Below are 22,584 nucleotides of genomic sequence, written 5' to 3' on the forward strand. Positions count from 1 at the left end.
ACTGACCTGACAACCGTGACTTATAAACCCATTCACACACTATACGTAAACACCTTTTCTTCAAAAGATTGTTTCAAATATTGACACGCGTTTATAAATTTAGTGGTTGCTGTGTGAACGTATTTATTGTAAAAAGGAGCGAATGAAGCTAAAAGTGGAGTTAAAGTCACAAGATAGGTACTTAGGTGGTTCTCCAGTATAACGTGTTCTCCATTGAGCCTAAACCTTACTCCAATAATAAGCACGCTAATGGGGCAGCGAATTAGATATCATTTCAACAATGGACGCCCGAAGTGACTCAACACTTGTCTTTAATACACATTTTCGGAATAATGAAACTAAATTTTGCACACAATTTTGCAATATTTTTTGAAAAGATAATTCTCAGGAAGAAAATAAGGGAAATTTACAAACACACAAGAATCTTTCCATGATAGCGTGTAGTTTTGGAGGAACGTAGAATCGACATGGGCACAGGTTACCAATATTATGATCACCATATATATATATAAAGCTAATACCAATACATCAATCAGGTGATTGATCTTGTATTGCGCTGAGTACAATACAAGATAGAAGTTACAAAATCGGTCAAATTGTTTCAAAATGGCGCACATTAATCTCTTTTCAACTTTAGAAAATATGTTGGAGCGGTTGTTGTTTTGCCGCGTATTCAAATCTATATACCAAACCGTTTAAAAATGTGTAACGATTAATTCAAAGATAGTCAGGCAAAGGTACTTTTACTCAACTTAGTTGCCTCGTACACTGAAGCTGAATGAATTCGATGCGAATGGAACTCACGCAACACTTGTTACACACATACGTGCGTGCGAGGGTTACGCAAGGACCGTTCCAAGATCACGCAATGCTTTCTTCTACATGCAGTGGTAATGCTGGCTGGGATACCATCTGCAGGAAGAGGGAGGAGGGGCTCCTGTAATACACATGTGCTCCAGGGCCCGAGTGCGAGAGCGTGTTGGAGGAAGGAGAATGAAAAGGAAGTCTCTGCTAATTACACCTCAGAGGGAGACTGCGAGGGTTAAACTCAGACGAAGCTCGAGATCTTCATGATGTTCTTCCAGGGTCGGCAACAATCTTGCTCTTGGCAGTGTTTCCACCTCACGATAACTGCGACTAAATGTAGTCCAGGAGCGGACCATGGGGAGGGCGAAAGGACTTTTGTACAATCAACGGCAATAAAAGTGGTATACCTAGATTCTTAAATACTCGCTTCCCTTCAAGGCGTTGTGTGTGTTGGATTTTGACACGCACCTTCTGCCTTTAGGGCTTTTAGTTTAGTCTGGTTATAACCCTTTTATCGGACTTCTCAAAGGCTTCTAAGGGTTAGCAGGACCAAGCCCTTGCGAGGTCTGTGGTGTAGGATTTAATTTTAATTATCACCTATGCAGGTTGAAATGAAAGATCCTTAAGATCTTTTACTCGAAGATTTATTTAAACTTTCGATGTTATACAAACACTTTTCCAAACAGACAATTCACCCGGTATAACTTGTAGGCCTAAACCTATTAGATATACCGAAGTTTATAACCCTGGTCTTTTGATGATGCAGGAGAACACCTTATTCAGAGTTGGGTTTGTGAATATCCGCCAAAATGGAGTACAAGTACTCCAGCCAATCCGAAGATTGAAGCAAGATATTCCCCAACGTCCCCTGAACCATCAACCTTTCGGCAACCAGGAGAATGTCCCGTAGACTTACAAAAATCTAGCTCTTTTATATCATATTGTTGTTTACAATTTGCCAAGGTTACTACGTAGTTGTTTAGTATTTCCATAGTTTCATCATTTTTCCTGATTTAATTTAAACAATTCATTACCTATTAACAATAACACATTCTTAAAGAAAAGATTCCAACATAGATTAATACAATATAGATTGGATAGTTTTTTGCTTGAAAAAGCATGTGTTGACAGGGGCGACACATAGCGTTCCCCCACAAGAAAATAAAATTAAATATAAGTGAACGTTATTTAATTTTGTTTTATAACTTTTTCCCCTTTTTAGTATATTTTCATTTTTCTTTCACTTCTTCTTCTTCATGATGTGAGGCGATGTTTCTTTTGAGATCGTCTTCTTGGACTTCATTCTTCATTTGCATGTAGCTTCTGGAGAAAACAGGAAATGGTTTTACATCTTGTTTAACACACTCCTTCGTAAAACTTCTTGACGTCAATTAGCCAGGTCTTCCATCCATTTACGTCTTCTTCTAGATTCTCCTCTTTTGGAATGGGAGATGGATTTTGTAAAGGAAATACAGGTTGTTCTGCACTTATCTTGCAGATTGAAGTATTTGCAAGTACCTGTTTGTCAGAAAATAATGGGCAGTGTAGTTTCTCCTCATCTTCTTGATTCAGCAATCCTGGAGCGAAAACCTTCTTTCTTATATCTTCCTCGGCGGCGGACCTATTGTCTGAACACGATTCCCTTTCAGCCATCGATAGTTTAACACACGAAGTCTTACCATTAATTGCTTCAAAACTATCTCCTTGGTCATCTGGAATCAAACTTTCTGCAACGACTTGTCCCTTCACCGTTAAATATAATTTGTTGGCACCTGCATCCAAATTGACTCTATATCTCTTGAAGAAGGGATATCCAAATAACAAATCTGCCTCTAAATTCTTCACTACATAGACTTGATCTTCAAAAGTGTGTCCTGCAATTTCGAAAAGAATGGTACGGCATCCTACAATACGGGACCTCTCATGTCCAACAAAATCCTTTAACCTTATTCCTGGACATCTTTGCAGTTTCAAGCCTGGTAATCTCTCTCGGAGCTTTACCCAAACATTATAATTCATGACGGTGCATTCACTTCCTGTATCCAAAGTACATCTTATTTTTAATCCTAAAACTTCTATTAGAATTTCTGGCTTCTTGCTGCAATTCCCAGTTACTTCAAAAACATTAAACAATTTCTCTTCTTCAGAATTTGGATAAGAATTTAGATCTAGATACAAAACATCTAAATTTTCATTAGTAATTAGTTTGTCTTCTTCGCTCTCACAAACATCAAGATTGTGTTGCGTTGTAGAGGGGAGAGCTTCATCTACAACGACCTCTGGTTTAAATTTGCTCGACTGGTAGAGGGAATTTCCCAAGAAGGTGCTTTAATGGCAGAAGGAGTTTCCCATACAGGTGCTCTAGGGTTTAAAGCACAGTCTTCTGGACTTTCGTCAGTCTGTATTCCGCATTCCTTCTTGCGAGACTGGTTCCAGTTCCTTTGATTCTGGTTCTTATTCCAGAATGTCCTTCTAAAGGCATCCTTCCTTTGGAACCTTAGATTTCCATTAAACCCTTGGTTGATCGGTGTGGACCTCTTATCTTCTTCTCCTCCATTCCTCCGGGATAGCTCTAGATTCCTGATTCGAGGTTGAGGATTTCTTCGTTCATCAGTTCGTTGGTGATCGGCTTTCCATCCTTCCATTTGTTCAGACGCTTCGAACTTTCCCAGGAAATTCGTGAGTTGGTCTATGTTGCCGGGATCTCGAGTTAGTACCAGTTGTCGCACTCGTGAAGGTAATTGGCCAATGATTAAGTTCAGCACTTCTGATTGGTTGATGGTTTCCGTCAGATTGCAGTATGCTGCATATACCTCCCAGCAATATTCTTCCAATGATAACCCCGCACCTTTGCTATAATGTTTATTCCTCAGGGTATTCATTTCCCTTTGTTTTGCTTCAGGTGATGCGTATTGCTTCCTAAAAGCAGAGCGGAAATGTTCAAAAGTTTTCCATCTCTTTTCGTTTGCCATAAACCAAGCCTTGGCTTTACCCACCATTAACGAAGGAAGGACCTTTAGTCGATACATCATGGGCATTTTCATTAAATCCATATAAGTATTTATCTCCTCCAGGTACCTCTCAGCGGATACTGAATTTATTTCTCCATTAAACTTGGTGAGGGAATTGACGTCAGACATTCGGAGAATCCGATTGGATGAATGGTTTAAGTAGGAATTATCTTCTACCATTTTTTCCGTAGCGTAGTCTCTAGTTCGTCTCATTCTCCCACTCCTTTTTCGTTTCTTTCTTTGGCATGGTTCAGAATGTTCGGGAGATTCGGAACTGGAAGAATACGAGGAGCAAGAGGTTCTTACACATATCCTCTTAGGCAGAGTTTCCATCTCTTCATTCCTATTCTCCCTGCCTAGCTGCAAGGTCTCTAACTTTGAGTTTAACGTTTTTATAATTTCCACTTGTTGTGTTTGGACCTCATTCGTTTTTCTTATTTCACCTTCCAAATTTACGGATATTTCCTTCTGACTTTCCTTCAGCTCAGTCATTTCTTGGTTCAAACTTTCTTGTAGCTGTTTATAACGGTCATCATCTATCTGCCGATCTTCTCTCCTTCTTTCCACTAGTTCTTCGTATTTTTCGTCTCTCTCTTTTCTGATTTCAGCTATCGCTTCGGATATTTCTTTTCCTAGATTTATTTTAAAATCTTCAAACATTTTCTCACTCATTTCTCGTTCCCTTTTTCTTTCTGCTTTCTGTTCAGCATCTCGTTCACACAACGTTTCGATTAAATGTGCGAACTTTTGGTCATTTTCTTCCTTGTCCTTTAATCTTTGCTCTTTTTCTGCTTCTTTCTCTATCTGTCTTTGCATCCCCTGTTCAGCTTCACGTTCTTCTAGCTTCTCGATCAAACGTGCGAATTTTTGGTCACTCATTTCTCTTTCTGCTTTCTGTTCAGCATCTCTTTCACCCAAGGTTTCAACCAAACGTGCAAACTTTTGGTCATTTTCTTCCTTGTCCTTTAATCTTTGCTCTTTTTCTGCTTCCTTTTCTTTTAATCTTTGCTCTTTCTCTGCTTCTTTCTCTATCTGTCTTTGCATCCCCTGTTCAGCTTCACGTTCTTCTAGCTTCTCGATCAAACGTGCGAATTTTTGGTCACTCATTTCTCTTTCTGCTTTCTGTTCAGCATCTCTTTCACCCAAGGTTTCAACCAAACGTGCGAACTTTTGGTCATTTTCTTCCTTGTCTTTCTTGAAATCAGTCATAAAGGAGATCATCATTTCCTTCCAACTATCATCTGTTGGGGTTGGCGTAACTTGTTTTTCCACACACTGTTTACATTTAACGTCTACCTCCGCTGCTACGTCAGATCCTGGGGTTTTATGTGCGCAACTTTCATGAACGTATCTGTTGCAGCCGGAGCATAGTAATAAGGTTTCCTCCTTCTTTTCTTCATTCGTACAGCAAACGAGCCTCTCCTTTTGCTGTCTGGTCAAAGGTCTCTGGGAACCTATCATCTTTGCTTCTTCTGTTTCTGGAACAGGCTTCTTCTTCTGTTTCTGGAACAGGCTTCTTCTTCTGTTTCTGGAACAGGCTTCTTCTTCTTCTGCTGGGCCACGAAGATCCACAGGTGGTTGCTTCGATGGTCCTGGTCACGGTCGCCAAAAATCACTGACACGCACCTTCTGCCTTTAGGGCTTTTAGTTTAGTCTGGTTATAACCCTTTTATCGGACTTCTCAAAGGCTTCTAAGGGTTAGCAGGACCAAGCCCTTGCGAGGTCTGTGGTGTAGGATTTAATTTTAATTATCACCTATGCAGGTTGAAATGAAAGATCCTTAAGATCTTTTACTCGAAGATTTATTTAAACTTTCGATGTTATACAAACACTTTTCCAAACAGACAATTCACCCGGTATAACTTGTAGGCCTAAACCTATTAGATATACCGAAGTTTATAACCCTGGTCTTTTGATGATGCAGGAGAACACCTTATTCAGAGTTGGGTTTGTGAATATCCGCCAAAATGGAGTACAAGTACTCCAGCCAATCCGAAGATTGAAGCAAGATATTCCCCAACGTCCCCTGAACCATCAACCTTTCGGCAACCAGGAGAATGTCCCGTAGACTTACAAAAATCTAGCTCTTTTATATCATATTGTTGTTTACAATTTGCCAAGGTTACTACGTAGTTGTTTAGTATTTCCATAGTTTCATCATTTTTCCTGATTTAATTTAAACAATTCATTACCTATTAACAATAACACATTCTTAAAGAAAAGATTCCAACATAGATTAATACAATATAGATTGGATAGTTTTTTGCTTGAAAAAGCATGTGTTGACAGGAGCGACACAATTTTAATAGCAAATTTTCAATGGCAACTTCTACCACCACCGTAGAGTTAGGCAACACACATATAGTCTTGCAGGGAACCGAGTTTTTCAGGATTTGTTTTCCATTTTTATTGCTGGCGACTGTACATACTTTTAAAAGACTAATATTCTACCTTTTATCACCAAGTTAAACATGACAGGATGACCAGAATTGGATCTATAGTTCAAATTAAAACCGAACCACTGTGCAATATGCCTGGAAAGGAATCGAACCCCAGACCCCTTGAGAGAATAGTTTTTTGTATCTGAGTTTATTCTCATAAACTTCTCGTCTAATCACGCAGTTTACCGTGGCAATGAGAAGATTTATGATAACCATAACTGTATACAATAATAAGCAAAAATTCCAGCCCTGAACCTCAATTGTTGGAAAACAATACGCTAATCTCTAGAACATGGAAGTCAGCTTTGTTCCTGTTTACAGTACTATATCTTGTTTACATGAAACAGTGAAAGTGTAGGGTGAGGTGAGCTACACAACTGTAACTTCTCTATCCGCCACTATAGTCGCTGCGGATGGAACAAATTTGTTTAAGGAGTATATAGTGCATCACAAGCAATGAAGTTTAGTAAAAGCTATTGAACTAAGTCTATGGCATGTCTCATCACGAAGGTTTGTTACCGCATCAACATCAATCTTTCATCTGTCCCCATCGTTGGTTCGATCAAACCATTCTTAGTCACAATTTATAAATTTCCTTCAGGTCTATCTTTCTCCTCCCCTTCGCAGCGGTCTTACTCCACCAGGATTCGAAACAAGGATCATGTGCCCTTTTCCCTTTCACCTGTTGCTTCATCTCATTCAGGTCAAACTAGCTTTATTAACATTCTTATTTCAAAAAATTGTATGTATGTTTAGTGCAAGAGAGCTTTCAGACCGAAGCGATACGTGTCGCTTGCAGCTTGCGTGTCGTTGGGACTGGGCAGTTTTCCGAAAACCGTGTATCGCGTCACCTCGGTCTATTGTTCGTGCATGTGAGGTGAAAGCTTGCTTATAGACTGGAGGACTCGTGTTGCTTTCGCTTGTCGCTTCAGTCTGAAAGCTTCCGTTCACTAAAATAACATAAATTTTGAAAATCCCAAAAGAAGCGACATTCACACTCATACAAAAAGATGGGCAAGACTCCTCTTTTAGTGTACTGGAATTCATTTCATCTTCTCATCCTAAAACCGTCTTAGACTTGATCTGGTCTTTTAGCAGCATAAGTTGTCATTGGCACGCGATTAGTTTAAACTAATTAATGAAATTAAACTTTTGACAAACTGCCTCCCATTGTAAAAGCGTTACTGTTTGACAATGGTGTATGTATCAATTGTGTGTCCCGGATGTTTGTAATGTTTGTATGACGTCACAGGATATTTACCCTCAGTCCTTCATCATTTAGCAATGAGACTTTCAGTAAGCTACTATGAACCTTCCCCAGTTGCGTTATTTAGTTGAAAAACTAATTACACAATCGAAAAAGTTTTATTAACCAATGCGCTGGTTTACAATTTTAATTACAAGTATTGACATTTCTGTAGTTCTCTGCTGAAAGTTTACATCTGTAAACTCTTCTCGAAGAGTTGTTGTTTGAGTCCATTTGTTAGGATCCTCTGCAAGGCCCTGTTTGCAAGGAAATCGCAATATGTTTAAATAAACTTCAAGGTACACATGTTAGTCAGAAACATTACAAACGGACATCCTGAGTATTACGTCATACGTGTCACATTATGATGTTGGTGTTCAAATATGATAGAAAGAAAATAAAATAGTTTTTAAGCTGAATATTTCCCGACTTCAACAAATCTCAAATCAACGAATAAATAAACAACTAGAACATTTTGAAAGTCCTTTAAATCTTTTTAAAGGATTAAGTACGAACTTTTTGTTAAACATTATAGATTATATTGCATGGTACTCTAATGTAAATTCAGCTATTTGATTTAATTTGATTTTTGTTATTTAGCGTAGCTTTTCTGATAATCGCAACGATGAAGATGGATGCTGATATGACAAAACCGATGAAGAAACACTCATAGAGAACATTCATGTAGAGGTTTGGATTCGAACCCGCGACCCCTGACGTCGTAGCGCGCTGTGCTAACCACTTCGCCTAGGAGATGGGGTGCTTGAGATATCGTAACTAGTAATAATGTGTTACAATTTGAAGCGATTCAGTAGACACTACCTTTTAGTTTTATCTTTGCATTTTCAGTGGTTTCCAAGACTTCGACAGATAATAATTTGGACCAACTTTGTCGGTCTGTACCTCATGATGTGAAAACAAGTATGTGCAAAAGTCAACCAAGTTCTGCTTAGCTGACCGTGTCTCGTATCTAGTTACACCACGGTCGACTCTTTGAAAACAGATTGCTGATTGCAATGGAATCGAGAAAAGACTTAAAGGAAAACAAGTGGAGAAGAACGGAACAGCTTTGTGAACAGAAGAGGAGAAAGATTTGTGCGGCGATTCTCAGCGAGACGGCACAAATCCCATTGTAAACGTTCGGCAGGCTTCATTCTGACGTGTCTCGAAGTGCTCCTTTGTGTGTGTTTCGAGGCAAGTGTTTTGTTAGCAAGGGTCCTAACATGATTGAGCTGGTTCATATCGGCTTAAATATACTTGGGGATGTGATACAAATTATGGTTTCTCTGTTGTACCTATTTTATTTCGATATTCCATACATTTTTACAGATCCAAAATTGTCTTTTCTTGACATTGGTTAAGTCTCAATTAACAATTTTTGTTTAATATACGAGGTGCATTCAGAAAGTTCTCGGAATTGCGCTATTGTAGTTACAAAGAATGGTGTATGGCAACCCTGAATCGATACCTGAGTGAATGAATTAACGATTTGGTTTATTATAATTCGCGTTTCTGCTACTTGTGGCTAATTACAAAGATGAGTATGAATGGTGAAAAGATGAAATAGATGAAGGGACAATCAAAAGCATATGTAAAGCCTCAAAGGAATTATACTGACCATGGGTTCAGACGCCAGAGCCTCGTTAATCGGCAGGGTGTACTGCGTGGAAGTGACGTTGACATTTGAGTGTTTATATAAAGGGTCCCCCCTTAAACCCCGAGCCATACTTAACAAAGGGTCTGGTGTGGGGCACACCAACCTTGAAACAAACTCTAAATCTAAATGCTAAGAACTCTAATATTTGGCCGTCCTAACCTAACCGCTTGTGCATTTTTAGACCTAACAGGAATTATATGCCAGGAATTGTTAGCTTAGGATGGGCAGACTTATCTGACAACGGCAATTTATCTTTGCAAGTAAATGCGAGTACATTCTTGACTGTTACTATCTGAATTATATAAAGTGTGCCAATTCGGCACATTCTCACTTAGTTACCAACATAGGTTGAACCTTTAATTACCTCACAAAGAAACCATTGTAAATTTGCTTCTTAACACGACGAACGGAAATATTTTACAAAGTAAAAAATTGCTTAAGGCTGCAACACTGTAGTTGGTGACGAAATTTTTAACAGTCTGGTCAGAGTGGGAAGTCGTGGAAAGTCGGGGACATAGAATCTACAGAACCCGGCGACCTTTAACGGCGTACGCTTTTAGAAGGAACATGAGTTCAGCCAATACGCAGCCAGTGCTGTCGCGCTGTTGCCAAACCAACTGCTAGCGGATGGGAAACACAGAGACTTCGTTGTGCCCAATATTCAACTTCTTATATAACGGGTGTCCAGAAAAACACTCCTCGATTTTATTTGGTTATAAAATGAAAACTTTTTGCAATATGTTTGTAAGTATGGTGTCAGAAGGTGTAGTAACTCAAAATATTTTTGTTTATTCCCTACAGGTTGTGAAATTGACCCATTTTTCCGCTAGAGGGCAGTAAATTCAAGATGGAGCTTTCAAAACAGCAACGAAGTTGGTGTGTGTTACAATTTCACACAACAAAGAGTGTCGTATCTGTTCAACGTTCGTTCAGGCGTAAATTTGGTGTGGCACCACCTTCGAACAAATCCATTTTGAAGTGGTACAAGGATTTCGTCGAAGAAGGGTGCATCTGTGACAAGCGGAAAGGGCACTCTGGCCGACCGACAGGGTCCCACAGCAAGTTGTTGAGAGTGTGAGGGAAACCTTTGTTCGGAGCCCCAAAAAGTCAGTGCACAGAGCGAGTATTGAACTACAAATCCCAAAAAGTACGATTAGCAAGGTGTTACGAAAACGCTTGCACTTTCAGCCATATAAACTGCAACTGGTGCAGAAGTTAAAACCTGAAGACCGTCCAAAGCGACAGCAGTTCTGTTCTGATCTCCAGCAGTTAATGGAAAATGATGACAATCTTCTGTCGAAGATCATTTTCAGTGATGAAGCAACCTTCCACCTTCATGGTAAGGTAAACAGACACAATGTGCGGATATGGGGATTGGAGAATCCCCACGCCACGCTGGAGATACAACGTGATTCTCCTAAGTGTAATGTGTTTTGTGCCATATCTGAACAGAGAGTTTATGGTCCTTTTTACTTTGAAGGCGAAACTGTGTCCGGCGACAGTTACTTGGATGTGTTACAAAACTGGTTGATGCCTCAACTTACTGAGGTAGGTGACTACCTTTTCCAACAAGATGGGGCACCAACGCACTGGCATCGTAACGTCCGTAACTTTCTCAATGAGGTCCTGCCAAACAGATGGATAGGTCTTGCTGGACGCCATGATCAGGCGTTTCTTCCCTGGCCTCCTAGGTCACCGGACCTTAGTGTTTGCGATTTTTTCTTGTGGGGGTATATCAAAGACATAGTGTTCGTACCTCCCCTACCTGCATCCATTGAAATTCTGCAGGACAGAATCACAGAAGCTGTAAACACAATCACGCCCGATATGCTTTCCAGGGTCTGGAATGAGCTCGATTATCGCCTAGATGTTTGCCGTGTGACAGGTGGGGCACACATTGAGTATCTGTAATGAAATTCAATCTCATGAAACTTTATGAGTTTTTACACGTTTACCCAAAAAATGAACACAATATTCCTCAAAGTTTTCATTTTATAACCAAATAAAATCGAGGAGTGTTTTTGTGGACACGCTATATAATGCAAGAAACGTGATATTTGAGTAAAATAAAGTATATAGTGAAGAATTGTACACAGGAATATATCATATAACAGCAGCATATAAGAGACAATGGTATCTGAAAGAAGTTTGAGGGTATTTTATTTATTATAGAGAAACTGCAAGGCCATCATCATCACTCTCGTTTCTGTTTTCTGGAATCTTTCCTAGGAGATTTGAATAGGGGTTCGCCGACTTCTGTGGCAGATACTTTACCCTTTTTTTTAATACACAACGCAGTATGCACACGCTTTAGCCGTAAGTTCTCGACCCTGAGAAAACACTGTTTCGTCACGCACTTTTTCCGACGCCAATTCCTTGAAGTAAGAATACACTTTAAAAATGAGATTTATGTTTTGTGAACGTAACATTTTACCTTTGGTGTCTGTACTACTGGTGCTAGATTTCGAAGGCGACATTATTAATTTGATTTGCTTTATTTTACTTCGCTTTTCTGTCAATTTTGGCTAATTGCGAAGATGGGGATGAGTGATGATATAATGAAATTGATGAATTCATAAACATACATGTCCAGGCCGGGATTCGAATCCGGGACCCCTGACGTCATAGCGCGATATGCTAACCACAGAACCATGGGTGCCGGCGCGACATTGTTAAATAACACTCGCGGAACACACACTATTGCACAACTATTGAACATAAGGGCTTTATTACACAGCGCGCTACGACGCCAGGGGTTCCAGGTTCGAATCCAGGCTAGTTCCTTCATCAATTTCATCATATCATCACCCATCCTCATCTTTGCGATTAGCCATAAGTGGCAGAAAAGCGAAGTAAAATAAAATCAATCAATCAATAAGGGCTGTATTGAATCCTCTCACAACTGTTCTTCGTGGGGTACGAGTAAAATTATCTTACATCGCCCTTGCTACGAAAACGCTGAACTTTATCAAGACACAAGAACTCAGCGGGGTCAACACAGTAGCAACAAAAAAACAGACAGAAGGAAAATTTAAGGGTTATAATGTGGGTGTGTGTTAAGGCGTTCTGACCCATGTTTCTTCAAGAAACTATAACTCCGGCTGTAGGCGAAGGAATTTCATGGGACTTGGACAGTCAGGTTCAAAATGTCGTGCCCCATCTTATGATGAACCTTAAGGTGGCGAGTTTTTATGAAACCTTCTTGCGCGCAAGAAAAATGAAGAACAAGACCTTTAGCTTGCGCGCCGCAGTTTCCTAACTGTACAACGTTGCACTCCTGCCATTGGCTGATCGCCAAGGACATGCTCTTCGTAGCTCCGCCCGATATCGCTTCTAAAACTGTGCGTCGTATAGTAAAGGTAAATAACGCTAGATGTTTCCTCTGACGCAAGAAAATCTCAATCTGATGAACCGTTACAGTATGAGAAGGGGGAGTGGAAGACCATGACGACCGGCAACTTTAGCCACATCCATAGACTTCTTATAGCTACTCAAGCTACATCTTGCGTTTTTTCATAACTATTGCGATGTAGCTGCATTGGTCAATCTCCTGACGTTAGTGAGTGTACACGTGCCGAACACATCAGCTGTCGTCTTGGTAGAGGCCATACAGTGTGCCATTACAACTGCCATTTTGCTCTCGTGTCCCGTAAAGTTGCCCAATTTCAAGAAGCTGGTATGTTTCGTGGTAACCTCTAAGTACATATTTGAGATCGTCACCCGAAACCACTTTTGCTCGACATTCTACCAGACCAGCTGAACACGTCTTTACCCAGTGACATCTGTAGCCGGACTGCAGGATGCGATAACATCGCCAACTACCAGAATAGAGTCCAAAGTTGCCACCACACACAGCTCATAAAATCAGGGTTACCATAACCCTTCACTTTTATCTTCAACTAGCTGATTATCCGGCGTTTTCCGGGTATTTATTTATCCCAATATTCTATTATCCAGGAAAATAATTAATTCTAGCCATACTGTAAAATGTAATTAATTTTATTTCATCGTGAATGTCACCAATTAGCTTAGAGACTCCGAAAACTAGAAATTCCACACTAATCTAGGTCAGGTCTCCCGGATGGCGCAGTGGTAGCGTCGTCGCCTTGTAATCTAGGGGTCCCGGGTTCGATACCCGGTGCAGGCACATAGTGCTTCGTATCCCACTTTAAACTGTAGGTCCAGTCCCGATTAGCCTTACTGTGCATAAAGTGGACTTAAAAACAACAAATAAACTAAATTAAGCTAGTCATTTGTGGCATTTTATTTTTCACCCCCTCTCACCCCTCATACCGATAGGTGATGAACTTGAAGTTGAACCGCATTGGGAATGCCACGAAAACTATAGATTCCACACTAATATCGGTGGTTTTCATAACACAGCCTGAATGTTAGACAACCCGAGAAATACTATCGTTGTGCGGGATTGCATAGAGTCACGGACGTCTGTTTGTGCGGACTTTAATATCGATCGTTTTGGATTATTTTTATATGTCACCCCTTCCCACCCCAGCCCTAGGGGTGCCAGGGGTATCTTACCCCCAAAATATTATTTCCAGATTGCAAGTGATACGTGTACCAGGTTTGGTTGGAATTGCTCCAGGCTTTCGAGAGTTATGCCGGAACAAACAAACATACACACCCACACACATACATCCATTTTTATATAGAGAGAAATTTCAAGTTTTCGAGAATATTTTGAATCTGTTACGTGCCTGCTACTGTTAAAAAGTAATTTATCGAAATTCCTATGCTACTTTCCTTTGCAATAGACTAATACCACAAGATACACGTTTCACACTAGTGTAAAAGCATACAGAAACAACAGTCACTAAATTGGAAAAACTGGAGGGGAGACTTAGATTTGTTTTGGTATATTTTCACGGTTCTCCTTATGTGTCTATGTACGATGCTAGTGAAACGTACCGTGTATCGTGGAAATGAAGAAACTCTTGTTCCATTTCTCTGGGAGGATTGTGCTGAAATAAAACTACGTGTAAGTTACATGTTTGCTTTAAAACGAAACGACGCGCTGTGTTTCAATCCACCATTGTCTACAGCTCAGCATCCGGTGGTGTGCTATCTGTGTTCGAGGCTTTACTTTCAAATGGTTGTAAATGTAAATGTAAAACACGAAGTTCCCTCTTTAGTTTTCCCTCTTCTATGAAGGGATAATAAATCTGGGAAGATTCCTCTGTTTAAAGATTGTTCTCTTTCATTATGTCCTAGTAGAGCAAGTTGGGTAAGTATAATAGGCAATACAATTGTCAGAAAGATAGGAAAAGTATACAACGTTTAAATCCGTTTTATGCACAACTACGATTAAAAAGTAGCCTGAGAACCATCAAAGTAGGCCCCGGTCTATAACAGAACCTAGAGCACTTCAATCAACCTCTATGTTATCGAGGAAGCCAAACAATTATGGTTCTGTGCTCAAGTTTATGGGGTGTCGCAGAAATGTCAGTATGTGCTGTTAATTCAATTTGATAGAGAGGATTATACGACGTGGGGGTTGGCAACCCTGGCGTCGAGTAAGATCAAATGAACTCAATTAGCTCGGGAGACTTGTGTGAATACGGTTTTAGGGACGTGCGACCCTCCTCTCCCTTCCTTTCGAGCCACTTGACCTCGTATTAACCACCTTCTTGAAAATTGCTGCCAAATTTGAAACGGCGGAGTTGGATGCTGTAACGTAACAATAGTTTGGAGCAAAATTTAACAGGCCCAGTTGATTACTCCGGAGTGCCTGGTCCCTGTTTCCAACTTCCCAAGATGGAAAAGCAGACGCTGTGGTTCGCGATGAAACAACTAAATCAGTGGTTCAGTGCGCATAAATTAGTATGTACGAGGATGTTCAAATATGAACAATAAATTGTCTGGAACATTTTTAGCATAGTCATGAAAACATGTAATACTCTTTTTTTAGTTCTACCGCAATGTACTTCGGTGACTTGGTTAATTCCACTTTATAAACAAGTTTCCGAACACAAAATATTTTTTTAAAGGTCGAAGTTAATGATTATTCAAATTAAGACAAGTCAAGCCTATATGAAGGATGCAAGTACTACTTCCGTTTCCTTAATGCTGTTGTGTGAGAACGCTCGATATCATGAAGTCCATTCCATTTGGAACAGGTTGCTGGCTTCACTTTGTCGGTAAGCAAGTGGCTGTTGGGTTGGTGGGAACATACAGGTACACAGCATATCATTCCAATAAGTTGATAAATTCTCACCACCTTGCATGAATCACAGACGTTCTTGCCAAGCACGAGAATCTTCCTCCACATGGTCGCAACCTTCTCGAACGTTTTCGACCAATCAAACGTCCTTGTCTAGAGCAAAAGTATTCACACTTGAATAGGGATTTAATTCTTGGCAAAAATTGCAGACAGAATAATACTCTCTTTCGTCAAAAATTTGATGATTATACGCTTCACAACACTAGACTACCGTATACCTTTCGCTCTCTTTCTCTCTCTCTCTAGATAACATGCTGGAACATGTTCTATCATGACACAGCATGCGTCTCTCCAACCACTGATCTCTACGCTCATAAGAAGCTACGAGTAAGAGTTTGCTGAGAATTTCGCAAGTCTTTTCACTGACTACGTCTTATCATTCCAGTTTTAACAGTAACAAATACGATGGGAATTATCAATGAGATGGACGTTGCTCTTATCTTTCATTCGTAAGGTTTATTGTTGAACTTTCTTGATTTGTGGAAATGCATCTAAAATATACTTTCCTATGGGCAGAGGGAAATAAACACAGTATCTAGGCGAGGATGAAATCTTCAACGTTCTCATTCACAAGTGATTGCAACAATAAAGGACTTTAAATTTGAGGTGTGTATGTATTGTAAAGTTTGACACAGTTTATACAAAGCCCACTTTCTGCTCAATTAAGCAAATTGGGAATGAACCTATAGTGGGATCCTAACCACTTTACAATGTGCCTCCACCTTCTTACGCTCTCGTTTTATACAAGTATTGATTGATTTATTGATTAAGTTGCTGTTTTAAGTCCACTTTATGCACACTAAGGCTGATCGGGTCTGGACGTACAGTTTAGAGTGGGATCCGAATCACTGTGTGCCTCCACCGGATATCGAACCCGAAACGCCTTGATTACAAGGCGATGGTGCTACCACTGCGCCACCGGGGAAGTCGTAATTTTATACAAGTAGTATGTATATATTCATTTACCGTATGTGTTATACAGATAGGAATATAGTGAGTCTATGATATTTAACAAATTGGATGTGCAATGTTCCACTATTTGGACGTGGGTTAACCACGACTGGACTTACAGTTTAAAATTTGCCTCCACCAGGGATCAAACTAGGACGGCCTTAATTTCAAGGCGACATTGTTGAAACTACGCCATCAGGACATTCCTCGGGCGGAAACATGATTTAGAGAATAATCCAGCAGTTTGCAACAGTGTTCTTGTTAAGGATCAAATTGCTTGGAGGAAGGCGAGGTGAATGGAGCGATGGAGAATTCGGCGCTAAGAAAGAATGACAAGACAGGAGGAAGGATCTCCAAAAAGGAGCAGACGATAGAGAGAAGCTCTCCATTCGAGTTAAGTGCAAGAGGAACCAAATTAAAGACGGGTGCGCCCGTCGTAGCATCGCTCAAACAGCCAAATTAAAGGGGCGTGCATGGCTTTGACGCGTGGCCCCATTAAACAGAGAAACTTGCAATGAACGCTCTTAGGAGCAAACACTCGAGGCACAAATGATACAAGCTTGAGTGCTCTTCTAAATCTGCATCGTGTGTGAAGGGTGGCTCTAGAGAGATTTGTAAGTTACATATTAATGTTATGAAGCTTATGATTACATTGTAGACGATATATCTTGCAACAGTGCGTTACTCCGAAGGTTCAAAAGACATCTCCCTGGTGGGCATCTCCCAATCATAATTTCCTTAAGGAATATGTAGTTTTATAAATATGTGACTTCAACAATTTTTTTATCTTAATATGTATTGCAGTACATAAAAATGTGTACATAAGAGTGCTGCAGGTACATAATTTTGCTCGAGCGCCAAATAGTTTTCTCGAACAATACTAGATAGCGTATGGAATTGAGAGCTTCTTCGCTCGAGCTAATAATCCTCGAACAGACAAAACGAGCGGAATATGCTAGAAGCCCAAGAGTACATAACCAGTGACGACGATTAGGGAGGGCACTTACCCCCCAACTTTTCCCCACTCTTGCCCCGTACTATGCTAAACCCTATCTACAAAGGGAAATAAACTGTCCTTGCCCCCCCCCCCCCCCAGGTTTTGGCTCCTTCCCCAACCGGTTTTGGAACCCAATCGCCGCCACTGCGTATAACAGTAATGGGCCCTCAAACATGGGTTGTGAAGTTAGCGAAATTGAAACTTAAGTAAACATAGTCATCATCTCCATGTAAAAATGTTATTTATCGTACCAATACAGTGATACATGAAAATGAAACAGATGATTGTGGGCTGAAACTACCAAGGAAAGATTTTTTTATATACGTATGTGGCTTTGAATATTGTCACATTACAATGACATTAGAATGTATACGGGAGTCTCGATCGAGTACACGAGCGAGCTAAAGTGGTCCCATACACTACACTAGTGTACAGTTAACACTTATTTATCATGAATATTATCAGATTCAAAGGCATGCGTGATATCGTTAAATGAAGACTAAAATAAATGCTGTAAGTGCCACAATAATTCAAACACCGTTTTCCACTTTAAACTGTGAAATGTGCCATGCTTTATAATGTGGTAAACGTGAAATGTGTCTGGTAGCCCTCTAAGTAGTTCAAAGGGTGTGTAAAGAGGTCACTAGTGTGAACGTTCTTACGGGCTGGTGTGCTGAACGATACGATTTCCAAACACTTTCGCTTTTGGCACTTACACCGTTTACCATTTTTAGTCCTCAAATTATTTTGCTTGTTAAGGATGGTGCATATTATATGAATATCTACAGATGTCAGTTGGAAATCCTGCCCGAATGCAGGGGCGCATGCGCAGGCATCTGCCATGCTCAGGCAGCTGCAAGATTCGTGATCAGTCTGCAATCGAGTGTTGGCCAGTTTAGATGCGGATCGTGACGGTGGTGGCGTTCATCCGAGCAGGTTCCTTTCAGAAGAGGGTCCAATGGAGATCACATCATAATGAGATGAGTCAACCCATGGAGAACCAACGTCAGTGAGCAGAATCAGATGTCTCCATGTCGGAGGAGAAGCAAGAGGACGCCATATGATACACGCGAGTGCACTATACTTCGTCTCCTGAATGGAATCTGTTCGGATGAACGCCTCAACCGTCACGATTCGCGTCTAAACCGGCCAACACTCGATTGCAGACTGATCTCGAGCTTTGAACATACCTGAGCATTGGGAGATTCCTGCGCTTCCGCATCCGTGTTCGGACAGGGATTGCCAACTGACATTAGTAGATAAAAAATTAACCACACCGTAATTTTCTAAGTATAACTTGCATACGAAACAATCGAGGATATACATTTGCGATTCTCTATCTTACGTTGCATATATTCTTACCATATATTCTTAATTGTATCCATTGTATAATTTTACCTACTATGATGTATATTCTAACATTACATTTGAAGAAAGCTTCCCTTTTTTCATCTTCATGTGAATAAATTTATATTTGCGAAAATGGGGATTGAATTTTCGATGATTTACTGAAAATCTTGGAGCGGTGGGGTACTTGATTAATGCAATAAATTTGCAGTAAATTACAAGTCTGTTGCAAGTTCCATGCTCATCACAGGCAAAAATACATTTGTTCAAATGAAGAAGAAAGAAGATGAGCATACTTAAAACGTAGTATTCTGTATTAGAACATAAAGTAAAAAGATTGAAAATAAAAAAGTCCCATTAAGATCACATGTTAATAATATATAAAACCACTATCACTCATATTCAGATAAAGATTGCATATTGTATGGGCTCTGAGTATTGCGCTTCAGTTATATGTTGTATATTCTTAATTTGTTAAGTAATTTAAAAGCCTTCTAAAATATGTTGCTTACGTTTCATTCTTCAAAATGCGTCATAACCCCAGCCGATTACGTCACACACTTAACTCGCTATGGCAAATAGAGGGACCAGCCTGTATATACCTATCTAAAATAATAACGTTGACAAAATCACGGCGACCTCATAACAATTATGAAATGTGCTTGGGTAGCTAAAGAATTCCAAGAATTAAACGGTTCGAGTTTGTGAACCAATATAGTTCCACTGGAGATTGTGGTATGAAATTACAGTATATTGTACGGTAATATGTCTAGATACTGGTGCCAATTTGGCATTACCCATAATCCATTGCTTTTGACTTTTAATTACATTAATATTTGAAATATAGTGCGAGCAAGCATTAGATAATGAACAATGTCCAATTAACGTTGAATGCTACAAAACTCGAAAGTACCTGTCTCAAATTATGGACTGATGTCGAAAGCCTACCACGCAAATAAATTGCCAGCACCTCTAGTGGATGCACTGGAACTCCGTTAAAAGCACACTTCAATTTAGTTATCAGTTCTGCGCATTACGAGAATTACAAGTGAGAATGACTTCCCGCTGCCATAAAGGAACGAAGCGAAAATTTCGCAATCGCACCAGTTTTGATCGACGTCGAAAAATCACCAATCGCAGCACGACAAATTACCAAAGAGCAAGACCGTGAAAAGATGAACAGAGGAAGAAAGGTAAGAGGCTTCCCAGAGGCAAATCGGGGAACTTTTGGAAAACACTCATCAAGATGATGGATTGTTAGAAGGTCTCCTTTTTCCTCACGGCGACCACAATGCGTAGCGGCGTCGAAAACAAAAGGAACTGCGTGTAATCAGCTGAAAGAGGAATTCGTGCACCTGCGATTTTTCCGTCAGCCCCTTATGATCGCGCTACTAATTTCGGTTAATGGAAGGGTGGGAAGGGCTTTCTGGAGGCTCGGCTAATCCTCGCCTGACCTCGTAAATAAGAGACGAGGGGTTCCGCAGAAGTTGCTTCGAGAGACCTTTTATTTCGAGCTCCCGGACTAACGCTGGGAAGTTTTTTAATATGCTTTTGCACCGTGAAGGTTCAATGTTATTGTTTCTTACGAACCTGGCCTAAGAACATATTCAGCAGTGCGAGGCCTCAAAGCCAACTTAGAGTGAGTTTGCAATCTCATAAAATCCGTTTCCAACTTTACGGTGCAAAAAACATGGCCACCAGGAGAGGAGTTGTCGAGGTGATGAGGTCTTGCTTGGGAAACTAAGGTGGTTCAGGCAACAAAATCTTCCTCTCGCTTTTCAAAGTAGCCTTTGTGGTGAAGAAATCTTTATGTCATCTGTAACAGTTCCATCACAGTCACCAAGAGTATTATGCAATGAAGCATGTCATAATAGTGGGTCATGTACATACCAATGCCCTATGCAACTCTCATTAAGATGATGAAAACAATGTTTTCAGGTCTACAAAATTTTCCAGAGTAGCTTTCAGTAAATCATCGCCTATTAAGACTTGTTGCATCCAAAGATGTCTTGGAGCTTTTCTGGTTCCCGACTAGCCTTATTTTTACTTCAGTCTCTCTTATTTTCGCACCTCTACCAACTTGAAAGCAAATAAATACCGCCGAGTTTATCCAAAGGGATCTTCTCGTTACTACGTTCAACAGCAGCATAAGAAAATTTAAAAAATAATAAAAATAGAAAAGGCAATGGTGAGATCCTTGATTATGGAGTATGTTGTTAATCCTAGTGCATCCTACTATTTACATTGTGTTCCGCAAGTGCATTGTCCAAATCTAATCAAATCTCTAATTTATCCAATGCACATATCTGGTTTTCACCATTGGCATTCCCATTAATGTAGAAGTAGCATTAAAACCACTTCGAGGCAGAAATAAATAATTCTAGTCTGTCTCATTATGTAATATATCATTTGTGCAAAACTTCTAATAGAAAATTGACAATTTTAACATGTGTTGGCTTATATTAAATTGCCCTCTTCTGATTTTTCCATGTACTAGTATTCCGTCCTTAGCGGTATAAACTGCTCTTTTAAAACAAGAGACCTCTCCAAAAATGAGCTGCTTAAACGTAGGAAATCTAACAATCATCAATGTTATGGACAGGGAACAGATTTATATGTAAATACATATTTATGTATGAAGCTGAAATCAGTTATGTTTTGTATTATCTTCGCGCATCATGGCATGTAGACTCGAAAAATTCAGTTTTTATTTTCCATATTTGGTTCATATTTTACATATTTTATAGTTATTTTTACATATTATTTCCATATTTCATAACATTTCTCAATATACAGGGTGTTTCCGGGCTGATGATACAAAATTTCAGGGATGATGGAGAAGGGCACATGTATCAATTTGAGATAAGGAACCCTGGTCCGGAAACAACTTAGTCGAGAGTTATAAGTGAAAATCGGTGTATGAAGATGTAATACTTTTATTACCTGTCCGAAAACACCCTGTATACTTCATATTCGCGCAATAACTACGTCTCCGTGCGACCGAGAGAGTTGGGTGAATTCTTGCGAATAACTGACGAAGTCTGAAGCGACGTTAAACAAACGAAAGTTTACGACCTTTTTATACCCTCCAACTGCGTTAATTACAAATTTTCTGTCATCAAAATAATAATGTTTTTTTAAAAATTTTACACTTCCCAACTGTTTACTTCTGCTATTGTAAATAATGTTTGTTAACAATTATTAAAAAGGCTATTTTTTACAATTTTAAGTCAATATTTAACTCGATATTTGGATGAAAATAACTAAATACGTATTTACATATTTAGCACATTTTCACTGCATATAAATCCGTTCAGTGGTTCTGGCAATTGTGGAAAAAAAATAACGTTGAAATCCTGATTGGAACGCCAGTTGATTTCGAACCAGAACTTGTTTTTGTGACAAGCGCTGTTGTCCGTTTTGCCTGCAGTGTTTAGAGCGTTACACTCCCAAGGTCTCCACATTGTATAAAAAAATAGCACAACACAATAACAACCCAGCAAAAGAAAACTCAACCTCACGTTATGAAATCTCAAAAAGAAACTGAATTGGCAACATCTGATTACTCCACGTGGACCTGACAAGTACTGTCTGTTCCTAAAACGGACGCTGTTGGTGGGAAAGGTTTGAGGGTAGGATATAATGGTCTCCACGTGGATTTGAAATATGGTTGTCAGAGGGGAAACTGATGGTTCGGAACTTTCTTTGAGGTCAAGTAGCGTTCGAATCAGGACTTCAACTATACATAATTCAATGTGGTTCAGTTATTTTTCCTTGCGTAATGTGAATCAAGAGTAAATCAACAAGAGTTAATGTCGTCTCCGAAATAACACCCCCAAGGTCGAAAAGAACATTGATGCTGTTTATATAAAATTTTAATTACAGACCA

The sequence above is a fragment of the Lepisma saccharinum genome, chromosome 3, assembly GCF_977018435.1.
Source record: "Lepisma saccharinum chromosome 3, izLepSacc3.1, whole genome shotgun sequence".
Classification (NCBI taxonomy): domain Eukaryota; kingdom Metazoa; phylum Arthropoda; class Insecta; order Zygentoma; family Lepismatidae; genus Lepisma; species Lepisma saccharinum.